General features: G+C 34.8%; 1 protein-coding gene across 3 annotated transcripts in view; it reads left to right on the top strand.

Moving 5' to 3' along the window:
- Positions 1 to 811: 811 nt before the first annotated feature.
- LOC5574622 (ATP-binding cassette sub-family G member 8) overlaps positions 812 to 10,913 on the top strand; it is a 237,720-nt gene continuing 227,618 nt past the window's right edge. For 2 of the 3 annotated variants that reach the window (XM_021857552.1, XM_021857547.1), the window contains exon 1: positions 812 to 2,186. The gene's annotated coding sequence lies outside the window, so the exon portion shown is untranslated. The remainder of the gene's footprint in view (positions 2,187 to 10,913) is intronic. The other variant, XM_021857548.1, reaches the window with a different exon arrangement.

The following is a 10,913-nucleotide window of genomic DNA, read 5'->3' as shown; positions in this document are numbered from 1 at the left end:
CACAATGGGAAAGAATAGTTTGGCATCGGATTGTATCAGCATCATTCACTGCAATACGGGGAAAATTGCAGGTTCTTACTGGTCAAAGCTTAGTAGGATTGATATTAGCACATCACCCTACTGCGCATTTATTTCACCACTGGACTTTCGCAGATGTTGAAGTTTTTTCAGGTACGGAAACGCTAATTAAATTGCATTAAGTAGAATTTGTGTCTTCAGTGGACTAAAAATAAATCAATTACAATACCTTTCAGGTGATTATAAAACGAAGCCAAACTTTGAATTTTCAAGTGCACAAGACGAGAGTATCTGACAACAGATCGCATAGAAAACCAATCAACTTGCTTGCTTCCTGGTTGTGACCAATGGGATAGACTTTTAACGCGGAGTGCTGTTTGGTTCTCAAGTCTTGTGCTCTTGAAAATTTGAGGTGTGGCTTCGTTCTATAATCACCTTCATGTACTCTAATATTTTCAACAATAAATTTAGGTAAATTATGCCAGTATAACTTAAATGAAACATTGTCATGCAATTCAATTATAAATACCATAATTTGGTTGCGTATTAAGTAAACTATTTTTTTTATTATTATTATTTCAATCAAATTTTCTGCGATGAAAACCCATTTAAGCAACATTGTTTTTCTACAAACCCTCCAGCTGAGCCATCTTTTTCGAACATCAATCGCGCAGCTTACACTCACCAACAAACTCGCGCAAACGAATTCTCTCGCGAAAAAGAAAACCCGATCGCGCATACTGGCCATCATGGAATCACGAACCCCACAGTGGACTCCCGCTTCGGTTTACTCGCGGACTCCGATTCAGTCTGTAGAGATTCCGCTTCGCTGTCAGACGCAGACCCTTTGTTTGCTGCGCGGATCGCCGTCCGCGTCTGTGAGAAAGTGACCTCCCATTTCATCCATCCAACTGCCTCTCTATCTTTCTTGAAGGTGAATCAGAAGGCCCCATTTTCGTCGCTATAAGAATCGATCGCGGCCGAAGAGATCGCAAGAATTGTGCGATTACGGATCTTTTTCACAGCTACCTTTGATGCAGTGCTGCACAGAACCAGAACGAAATCGCGAGAGAATTTCGCTTGTTTGGTGAGAGAGTATGCGATTTTTATTCGCTTCAGAATTGAGGAAAACTCTGACAACGAATGAATATAGTGCTGACGCTTGCCGTATGAATGAGTTCTGAATTTGAAGGTTAAATCCATTGTTTTTGTGATCGTGGGTGACATCAAAACAAAAACAGAAAACGAGAATAATGTGAATAATTTGGAATGCAGTTCTAAGTGCTAATCAACGCCGCATCCGTTCGGGTGGCCATAAAAAAATCAGTGTTCAGTAGTGACGGAATCGAGTGAATGACAGCTTTGTGGGATTCGGGAGCGAAAAAAAACATCAAGAATTGCGGAATTGCGGTCATTTATTCGGACGACTATCGACAGCAACAAAAAGTCGATTTGTACGGATCGTAGCAGGCGAGAAACGAACGATCAAGCGCAAAAGCCACAAATTGATTTGGTACGTTCCCGAAGGAAGCTTGTGAAGAAATTCCTCTTGACCAATCTCGTTTTTCTCCATTTCATCCAGCTTTTCTTTGCGCAAGAGGGAGAGAGTGTCACAACTGTTGTCGTTGTGTGTATGTGTTGGTGAACCAAAGAGCAGAAGAAGTTACAAGACGACAACGTCGACCAGGTTCGTCGCCTTGAAGACAAATTCTTCTTTCGACACAACACAGAGAAAAAAAAGTAGGCGACGTCTCGGTCTCGGTTGAGTGACCTGGCAACTGGCAAAGCTCCGAAATTGATTGACCCCGAAAGGGCCTACTTTGTTGGGTGGTGATTTTTTTTTCGGTTTTCTCTTGTTGTCTAAGTGACGCGGTGATTTCGCAAACAAGTGACGAAGTGCGATTGTTTTCGATAGAAAAAAAAATCGACAATACATTGTCCGATAAATTTACTGAGGAGAAAAGAAGCGCTCGTAAATCGCGTCGTGACAAGCTTACGGGGAAAACTGAAGGCAGAAGAGTTGTGGTGCTGACGAATAGTCTTATGAATTTTCCTATCGGAAAGTTCATGAAGGTTTGACAAGTGAGTTTCGGAAGAAACTGAAACACTAATTGAAGGAGCAAGCGGAGGAAAACAGGAAAGGAGGAAGCGCAACCATCATCTTAAAGGTTAGTAATGTTTGATTTCAGGATTTGTAAATCATAGTAGGTTGAGAATACATCGCGCTCTCACATATTTTCTTCGAGGGTGCTCATACAACAATTTTCAATCTTTATTTTTGAATGGAATTAAAGTTTTGGAAAATTTAGATACAATATCAAATAGAAACTAAGTATGATGATATGTTTTAACTGGTTTTATCTAAGCTGAAGAAAAAACTAAGAAATTGAAAATTTTGTAATTTGTAATTGAATTATTTACTGCTTTGCTGTAACTGCAAACAATAATTGAAATTTGTTCTTGAAATAACATGTAGTCCATGAGTCGATGTTCCATTACACAATATCAATTAATGGAACCACAGTAAAAAAAAACTGATTGTTATGATGGTCGCTTCAATCAGCCTTCCAAGGAAGGTCCTTCCTTCGATGCTCCCTTCAGATATCGACTCATGGAGGTTTGACGGTGATATCAAATTTAATTATTTCACTATTAACTACGAGTTTTGATTTGTTCTTCAAAACATAATATGATAATTGACGCGGTTGTTTACTCCTACTCGAGTAAGCAACAGAAAGAGACAGTAGATCTTTGATGCACTGGATACCATTTTTTTACTTTGACTATTGTTTAACTTAAAAACAATTGAGCGTATCCTTTAGACCTAAGGCTGGTAGCAGTGTTTTTAGAGACTAGGTTTCTAATTCAATGCAACTTTTTTTAAAAATCTCTATTTTAACGGTATAAAGATGAAGTTCGGCAAATAATTTGTTCGAAGAAAAGAAACTTTCTTCCATTAATCACCAGCAAGGAAATTTTCTTTTCTTCGAAGAAAATACGCGCTGGAATTAACCTAATGGTCTCCAAAGTCTCTGTATATACCATAATAGTCTCTAGTATTTTTTATTTAACATGCAGTGAATTCTGCTGCCAAATTTTAGAGGTTTCAGAAAAACCTTCAAAGACTATTCCTTAGTTTCTTCATGAAGTTCCTCTCAGACTCCTAGTAGAAAAGCTTCAGCAATCCTGCTAGTGTTTTTAAGAGAGTTCTTACGTCACTTTTTCAGAGACTCCTTCAGAAATCTCTACAGTTTTTTTTTTCAAATAAATCATCCACAGATTCTCACATAAATTCTTCCAGCGGTGGTTCAAGGTGTGCTTAGAAAAAATCTTCAGAATTTTCTTCATGAAATCCTTGAAAGATTTCAACGGTTTTACCGACAGTAGTTTTCCCGAGACTATCTAAGAGTTTTCTCCATAATGTGTTTTGATAATATTCTTCCACCGATTTTCCTAGTTGTTATTATATAGAGATTTTCCAGGAAAATCTTCAAAAATTCTACGCCAATTATTTCTATTAATCCTTCTAGGTGTTTTCATATGAACTCTTAAAAGTATTTATCCACATTTACTCAAAGGAATCGTTCTAAAAATCCCTCCAGGTAACATACGGGGAAATATGTTAAATACTCTTTCAGGAACTCCTCAATATATTTAACAGATTCCTTTTGAAGTTCCTCTAGAAATTTTTCCAGTATTTCATTAAAGGATTAAATGAAATTTTAGTTTAAAAAGTTAATTCTAGTTTAGAGTAATCATTCCAGTAATATTTCCGATCATTTCTACGCAAATTTTTTCAGAGATTTCGTCCAATAATTTTCAAAAAAAAAAAAAAATAAAAAAAAAATCACGCGCGATACTTTACAGAGAATGGCACGATTATTTTGTCAATTACCTTAGCGATTTGTCTAGGAAAGTTTCCTCAAGAGTTCTGGTTTTCTTTCAGAGCACATTGTGGGGCATACTTTGGGGATTTATGAAGTTTCATAAGATGTTATTTCAGGATTTCCTTCTGAAAACCTTCTAAAAAAAATAACCTCCAATAATATCTGGAATAAACTGCTAGGCATTTTGCAGGAGACATCCCTTTGGTAAATCTCCTGACTCTTGGATGCTAGTAAAATCGCAAAATGAACTCTTGAAGAATCTTCGGAGTAATTTCTGAAGAAACTCAATGAAAACGTACATAAAGATAAAGGAACAGTATAAATTGTACTAATGTCATTGGGAATTTCTTTTTTTTTAATATATTTAAATATATTCTTTGGGGAATCTTATCTCCTATTTCCAGTAAGTTTTTGTTTTGTTTTATTGGTTTCTATTTGATCGGTCTTTTTTTTTTTTGTTTCTGTTTAGTCTCTTTTTTCAGGCAAGAAGTCTCTAGACTTCCTAGTTTCAAGACCCTTGTTGCTACCATCTCTGCGTAAACCAGATGAGTACAAGTTTCCTGGAAGTGTTTAGGAAATGTATTATCTGTCAAAAATGCATAGTTCGAACTTCCATCAACTGCCATTCTTGTTGAGTGATCCATGTAATTCGGGTTCAAGCGACTTGTTAAATTCTATCTCAGTTCATGTATTAGATCCTTGTAGTATATATTGCCATCTATTTGAATGATTATTCAAGAAATCCTAAGTGGTTTCTGGATTTAAATGTTTTGCAATTTACTGATATGAATTGTATCCGGGTTCTAACAAGATACTTTCCACATCAATGACGGCAATGCTGGTAGCGAGTCACTTTTTAGTGACTTGGTCACTATTTTCACAAAATTGGTCACTATTTCCGTGATGTAAAGATAAAGCAACTATCGTTATTCGATAGACAAACATTATTTTTATTCTTTACATCTAAAATTCAAGAAAGATAGGAATTTATGGCGATTTTTCTGCAAAACTCCAGGCAAAAAAAAATCTGGCTAAATTTGTTTGTTTGACGAAATTTGTGGTGAAAGCTCGCATTAAATTTGAGGAACAATGTTTGACAGTATTTTATGGGTGAGGTAATCGAATACACCCGCTTCTGTTTTTGCACGGGGGATGCGTACCGTGCAAAAAAAGTTTTCAGTTCAAAATTTCAAAAACCGTGCAAAAAAAAATAACACTAGTTCTCGACGTTTCATGCAAAAATAAGATTTTTGCGGAAAAAAATGTATGGAAACTTTTTTTTGCACGGCCGTGTAAAAAAAAATCCGTGCAAAAACAGAATCGGGTGTAGTTTGATTAAAACCCGACATATTTCCGTCAGATTTGTTAAATTGCAATCAAAATTTCTAGAGTAATTCTTGGCGGATAACCAGAAGAGCCTTCTGACCTACCTTCTAAAGAAGTCTCAGCAAAACTTTTTTTTTTAAATAAATTTTAAAGATCACTGCAGTTTTAAACATGTATTATTCAAGTAACTTTTCTGAAACTCGATAGAAAATTTGTTCAGTTATTTTGATATGAATTGGTTCTAGGGTTTCTTCATCAGATTTAAATGCTGTCCTACTCACTAAAAACTTGGGAAATCAATCCTCAAATTATCCTCATCAAAAAATATTCTATAATTTTACTGCAAACATTCAAATTTCCTCCGGATCTCTTCAAATTTTGGGAGAATGATTTTCATCATGATTGACACCATTTAAGCATAGGCCAGAGCAGCAGAGCCAAAACTTCAACATTTGCATAAATCTAACCAACATCTAATATTCAGCAATCAAGTCGTGTCCTTAACGGATAACTGTTAAGACATGTTTCAGATTACAATACAGTATACCACATATAAAGTTTCGCATAATATGATTGGTTACTATTCATGGCTAATGTTTTCAGTTTTGAAATCACTTTTTAGTTACTAATTGATTATTTCACTTGTTTTTTTTTTTAATTATTTTGCTGTTGCGCTGCTTTAATTGATTATTGAAAGAGTTTTATGGAGTTTTTTTCAACTATCTATTTAGATTGGTGGAGAATGACGTCTTAGCCTATCTTAGTAGATTTCTTACATTTTTCTTTCTATTTTTATCTGATGAGATTTTAGGAAGATTACTTGCGATTCTTGAAAACAAGCCTCTTCGAACGCAATTAACAACCTAACATACTTAGTATTTTTTTATTCGTACCCAGGAATTTTTACAAAGGTTTATTCAAGGAAGACCATACAAAACTAATCCAAAGATTTATCCAAGAAAACATCTAAACCTTTTGCAGTAATTTCTCCAACAAAGCCCATAAAGGATTCCTGCAAGGACTAGAAGTTCCATGCATTTTAAAAAGGATTTTTTTAAACATAGCACCAAGAACTTCTCTGGATTTTATTGATTTTTTTTCGTAAAGAAACCTGTAATTTCGAGAGTAATTCCTCAAATAATGAGTCCATTGGTAAGTCTCACTGCTATATTATATTATTTGCAATTTTTCCAAAGATTATTGTAACATTCTTTCTCATTGGAAATACTACTAGCATTTAACCTTCTATTCATTTGGGTATACTTAGAGCCCTTTCACAGTCATTAACTCAGAATTTTCTTTGCCATAGATGCCATTTTACATTCTTATATCGTGTTGCAAGTACGATGATTCACTATGCTTTAGAAAATCTATGCTAAGAAATGCTTTAAATCCTATAAGATTTTTTAATTACAACCTTCTTATCCCAAAGTGAAAAGCAATTCTTGAAATCATAATAAAGAAAGTCATCACCGAAAATGCTGAAAACATCACAGAACACCATTTTTATGGTAACGATGGTAAGAAACATACTGTTTCTGTTCGGGATAAACCACTGTGACCAGTTTTCTTTGATCTTTTGTGGTATACCCGTGTCCTTTGTTTAGTGCATGTCGTTCTACTTCATTACTATTGAGAAATAATGAAGTAGTCGTTTTTTTGTACAATTATCATTCTTTAGCATTTTGCATAGAGCCTCTTTAGAAAAAGATACCGCTATTTATACCTTTTGGAGAAAACAGTTTGCACCATTAAGCTCTCAAAAGCACGCCCTTCATTCAGGCTCGGCCACAAAGCTGGTTGAATGGTACTGATTTTGACCATGCATCGGTACTCCAACGTATCAAATTATTGGTTCTACTAATAAGGTTCAAAGTCGTTTTTTGAACGGTGAACAGGTTTCATCACATTAGACATTTAGATTCCTTGAAACAAGAAGCTTGTTTTATAATGTAGGAAGTCTGGTACTCCACTGATTCGGAATCGTTTACATCTTATATATTAAAATATAAGCACTTGAACTCGGAAAAAAAACTTGTCTCATGAATTGAAACAGCCTCAGATGATGATTGAGTCATTTTTCCACTTCGACCTCTAGGACAAATAGGTGGGTCTTAGTGACTTGTTACTCTCTTATACTCTTCCGACTATAACTTATCAGTATTAACAAGAACAGATACAACAAGAGTACAATATGGCAGATCTTACATCGTACCGCACCTCGAAAAAGTGCTCTACCCACGTTACGAGATATAGAACATATGGGAGATTGGATTTTAACACATTTTTAAATATTATCCGCCCTATTGGGGATGTTGTCACAAGGATAAGGATCTATAGTATCTCAAGATACTTATTCAGAGACTATTCTAGAGATTCATCCAGAGATAACTCCATCAGTTACATCGAGGGATTTATTTCTGTGATTCGTCATACAGTTCTTCCAGGAACTCAAGAAATTCCTGTACATTTTTTCACAGAAATCCCTTCAGAAATTCCTCATATATTTTTTCACTATTGAAGCCTGAAAACTCTTTTTGAAGAAGCGCTTTAATTCAGAAGATGGGAAAACTTCTCTGCAGATGCTGATAAAGCTATTTCCATAAACTTATATCTACCTTCAGAAACAGAGAACATTTCTTTCTGCATTCTCTTTGAAAATTTATAAAAATTTTCTCTCTGGTAGCATAAAAAGATTTTCACTGGAAACTAGGAAAGTTTCTCGTCAATTGCTAAGAAAGTTTCTTCCCAATGTTGAGAAAGTTAACTTTCAAAAGCCTGGAATGCTGGTGAAGCTTCTCTTCAAAAGCATGAAAAGTTCCATTCATATTCTCAGAAAGCTTCCTTTTACAAGCTAGAAAAGCTTGATGCTGGAAATACTTTTTTTTAAGCTGGGATTGCTTTCTTTCAAAAGTTACTTCCTCTTATAAAAACAAACATCAATGCCTTAATATTAGAATTAAAAGAAAATCCTTCCCTGCGGTTGGTAAAGCTTCTTCTTCTTTTCATGAGACGAGAAAGCTTCCTTCTAGCAGCTGGAAAATTTCAATTCAGAAGCTGTCAAAGCTTGCCTGCAGAAAATGCGTTAGCTTCTTTTCAGAGCCATGGAAAACTTTCTTGCTATGCATTGTAAAGCTTACTATTAAAATCGTGACAAGCTTCCTTTCTCAAGTATTTGAAGCTTGCTTCCAAAAGTATAAAAAGCTAAGTTTTCCTTACAACGACTTGGAATGCTCACTGTCAAATCATGGATAATGAGAAATGAAGATGAGAAATCCTTGTTCCAGAATATTTTCCAGAAGCTAAGTAAGTTTTCTTTAAACAAAAATCAAAATCCTTCTTTCAAAAGATTTAAAATTTTTGTTTTGAGAAGGCTTTCTTCCCATAGGCATGAATGGTTATCAGGCTTGAGGGGGAGGCATGGCTTCTTCTTATAAAATGTTGGAGTCGTATAGATTTTAACATAACTTTTCAATGTTTGTTTCGTTAATACATATTTGAAATCGATTCTAGTGGAGCACTTTCATAAAGATGTAGATAAAATCCTGAGAAGTGTCGCAAATCGATTGATCAACATTATTTGATACCATATGTCACTTTCATGTGAAGAGAGTGAACGTAGTTAAAAATTTAATTTGCCAAGATAACGTTTTTTTACCACATCACATAGGTCTCGAATGAAATATAACTGTTAAAAAGGGGTCTTAAAGCAGCAAACTAGTTAACCCTTTCATTTCGGTTTGAATTAGAATTCTAACAGAATTATAAAACAGAAAATTTTTAAATGTTGGATTGGTTGAATGAAAGTGCAAAATCAATGTGAAAATCTAACGTTTTGTAGCCGAGAACCCGCAAAAATCCAATCTTTGAAAGTCGAAAACTATTGCACGACGTGCAATGCACGTTTGAACATAAGGATTATTGTTGCTCAGCATTCGTAGTAGAGTGTGATTAATTTCTCCAAACCTCTAAAAAGATAAGAAATGTGTACCAGTTATTGTCATAGTGGTTCCCTATTTCGCCATATGTAGCATATCGTAAACTTTAGCATTTTAGCACTAATAAACGCCAAAAAATGAGATCAATCAAATTATCAAGTATTGCGAAAGATAGAACTTCTATGTACATAACTGGTACATCTGCCCTAACTAATAGAATTTTTAAATTTTCCTTAAAATTTGTACATTGGATTGAATAATACCTTTTATGTAAAACTTGAAGACTTTTCGTGCTAACGCTGCATGGCTATCATAAAATTGAAGGGTTGAAACATTTATCAATTAAAACTGTTGACCTCAAATTCTAACGGTAATAGCTGGTCGAAGTAAGCAAGATGGACGGTACTTTGTTCATGGATTTAATAATATACAATTTTGATGGCTTGTTCACTTTTGGACTATCAAAAAATCGAATAAGAAATTCGGTCGGTCTTAAAAAGTACGACTAAGAAATACATATTCATTGATAAATACATGAGCTCATCCTCGAAAAACCATCAATTTTTAACCGGGAGACTGTCCGAGATGTTAGTGAAGGACGACTAACGACTGTTTCATAGAACTTGGTAAAATAAAGAATCTGAGTCAAGAGAAATTGAAATTAATTTTTAAATTAATATTTTGTGATTTTACGTGAATAATTTTCAAATAGTAGAGTGACGTACAGAAAACCCTTTCTAGATATTATTTCAAGATTATTATTTTTTTAAACTTGCATCTGTGTTTTTAACAGCAAAATTTATCTATTTTTCCTACAAGTAACACTACGTCTTCTAATTAAAGACATTTTACATAAATTCAAAACTATCTATAACGAAAGGAACAGTTTGTTTGAAACGAATTTCCTTACAGAATTGTTATAAAGTGAATCTTATATACAAACATTTCACAGTTACAACGTTTCGCACTGTAGTAGTTATGTATACAGCTGAGTAGGCCATGTTATCAAAAATGAGCATTATCATTCAATCTGTCAAGTGCACAAGCACCACATTGGCGACGATCAAGAACCCAAGAACAGTGGATAAACCAGTCGGAAGTTGGATCAGAATAGATCTCAATGCATCTATAAAGGGTAACTATAAACGTATGATTTTCCGAAAGATAGAAACTTATCGGAAAAAGAAAACTCTCGCCTCAATTGAGGGAGATGCCTTAGCGGTGGATGAAAATTCTACCGGAGAAGGCAAGCGAAGGGAGATGCCTAATGGGCGAATGAAAATCCATCAGGAGTAGTCAAAAATGGACTCAAGGAATGTAGAAAAAAGTTTGAAAATTTGACCGCACCATCAAAGAGATAGAAAAGGGTACGGATGTCAAAACCAGATATAAATTCGGGTTTCTATGGTAAATAAATTTCCCATAGAAGGAAAAAGATTCCTAAGCGATAGGTAAATGTCCAACTGGAAAATTCATAAAAAGAGAGACCTACGTGCTCAACATATACGTAGGAACAAATTTGAAAATCGCCGGAAAAAATAATCAATGTCAAACAAGACCATCTCTCATTATGGAAAAGAAGATGTGGTAGTTATTTATATAGCTGAGTAGGCTATGCTATCAAAAATGATCATTAACTGGGAGGGAGGCACCGATACTACACATGAAATATGACACAACACGCTCACCAACGACAATCAAGGCAGGCTAGGGGAAAAACGCTAGTTTTCTTTTATTGTGTACC

The sequence above is a fragment of the Aedes aegypti genome, chromosome 1 (genome assembly GCF_002204515.2).
Source record: "Aedes aegypti strain LVP_AGWG chromosome 1, AaegL5.0 Primary Assembly, whole genome shotgun sequence".
NCBI lineage: Eukaryota > Metazoa > Arthropoda > Insecta > Diptera > Culicidae > Aedes > Aedes aegypti.
The sequence above is the reverse complement of the archived record's forward strand: the minus strand, read 5'-3'. Positions and strand labels throughout refer to the sequence as shown.